The following is a 2081-nucleotide window of genomic DNA, read 5'->3' as shown; positions in this document are numbered from 1 at the left end:
GGGACCGACCTGCTGCACATTTTAGGAATACTTTGTCGCCCCATTGGCCCGTCGTCACGCGGCCCGTCAGGGACACGACCGGGATCGCCTGTGCGGCGTGCTGCGGGGCCGGCCGTGATTGTCCTCTCTCTGCCCCTTCCCCCCGAGGCACCCCGATGACTCCACGTTTCCGCCGCGCCCGCTGCTGCTGTCTCAGGGATTTGTCAAGCAGTCAAGCCCGGCCGAGACCCCCTCCTCCCCACCCCACTTCTCACTGCGCGTCGCGGAGGAGATACTCTTCGCCGCGCAATAATTTCCCGCGTCGGAAGTATGATGCAGTTTGGCGCCTGGTTTCCCAATTTTGCTGCGTGTAATTTGTCTCACTGCGCGGGAAAGTGTGCAGCGCCTGGAGTCACATCGCCATCGAAACGGGAACGGCAGTACTGCCCATCGCCCACGCGGTGGGCGCCTGTCTAGGTAGGCCATCCAGCGCGACATCAGCGTGCAACGGGACTGCCTATCGCGCAGGCGGTGGGCCGCCTGTCTAGGTAGGCCATCCAGCGCAAAATCAGCGTGCAACGGGATTGCCTATCGCCCAGGCGGTTAGTTCCTATTTGGATAGGTCGCCCAGCGCGACATCGGCATGCAACGGGACTGCATACTTCTAGGCGTGTCGCGGCAGTCCCCATACAGTCATCACTCGTTTTGGGTTATCAAACTGGAGCGTCAATCGGAAGTCCGCATCAGAACACGGTAAACTTTTAACCCCAAGTAGAGACAGCCACAAATTCATTCAACTTCAAAAAGGGTTATTACGGGGTTGTCCAAAAACGAAGCCGGTGGACCGTGTGCTATCAGCTACCCGTGGGACGAGAAGGGCGAGGAGGGGGGCTTAGTAGTCAGTCCGCCCGCGCTCGGGCTCCTGCTGGTTTTGTTGTTTGTGTATACGCTTTGCTTTCCAGTGTAGTGGGCAAGGTGGGGGGAGGGCGCGGGGCGGACACGGAAGCAAGCGTAGGAGGATGAGGATGCTACCTACCTACTCACTCACCCACCCACGCACACCGCACGCATCGAGCTACCTCGTACCCTTCTTACTGCCCTCGGGAAATACTGCCAACATTGCACGGGTGTTAAATTGTTTCAAACGGCAAGAAGCGGACGGTTCCAGCTGGCGCGTTTTAAAGATACCGTCCCGGTGCGCGGGAGAATTGCCTACTCACACGGGGCCAACGTCGGTAAACTTTGCCACATCAACAAAAAATGACTGGTGAATGCGCATCGGTGGCATTCGATAAACTTGAACCCAAGTTCATAAACTTTAACATTGTAATACACCTTTTGAATGCCATTTCCCTCTGCATGAGGAATCTTGAAATCGTTGAGCTTTGTTTCTTTATATTTTTACTGCGGGAAATTGGCGCCTGAGTTTTGCAGAGCCCCGCCGGGCCTGCCTCCTCGCACGGGTCGGTGTTGTTGTTTCGAGTGACTCAGGTTTTGTTTCCACATTCTCCCGCGACTGCTCGCTCGGCAGGAAGTGCAGACCGGGCCTGGTGCCGGCACGGGCAGCAGGCTCGGCTTGTGCAGTACAAGCTAGCCTGCAGCAGTTCGCGGCTCAGCCCAGAGTGCCCCCGCGAGCAAACAGCCGACGAAAGAAACCCGAAGGGAGAAGTTCTGTTGGTCTGACGCCTGACGCGCGCTATTTCTGACGGGCCCCCGGATGGATGGTCGATGCGGGAGGCTCGGGAGGATCTGCACACTGACTGCGCGCGTGGGTGAAGTACATAAATAGACGGGCTGCAGGGCGGGGGGCTGGAGCGAGCTCGGGGGGACAGAAGGAGAGACCGAATCCTCCTCCCTCACCCCCGTTGCGATCGGTGCCAGCACAGCGAGCCCCGCGCGTTGAGTTCGCCGCGGACGACTCCCTCGCTCCCGTTTCGCAGCCGGTCTTTGTTGCCCTGCTCCCCCTCGCTCCCGCCGCCGCGCCGCTGTGGCCGCCGCACTACCAAGAAAGGCGTCATCCCGCCGTCGCCGCTGCTTCCGTGTGGCGTCGTCGCCGAGCGTCGCGTTGGTCGGCGCCGGCACTCCTCCGCCCCGCCTGCCCC

At 60.0% G+C, this 2081-nt stretch overlaps 1 protein-coding gene across 1 annotated transcript in view; it reads left to right on the top strand.

The window, feature by feature from the left end:
• Positions 1-2081, top strand: part of LOC113208951 (mortality factor 4-like protein 1) — a 12534-nt gene that overhangs the window by 9409 nt on the left and 1044 nt on the right. The window lies entirely within an intron of this gene.

The sequence above is a fragment of the Frankliniella occidentalis genome, unplaced genomic scaffold, assembly GCF_000697945.3.
Source record: "Frankliniella occidentalis isolate FOCC.00 unplaced genomic scaffold, Focc_3.1 Scaffold48, whole genome shotgun sequence".
In the NCBI taxonomy this organism is placed as follows: Eukaryota; Metazoa; Arthropoda; class Insecta; order Thysanoptera; family Thripidae; genus Frankliniella; species Frankliniella occidentalis.
The sequence above is the reverse complement of the archived record's forward strand: the minus strand, read 5'-3'. Positions and strand labels throughout refer to the sequence as shown.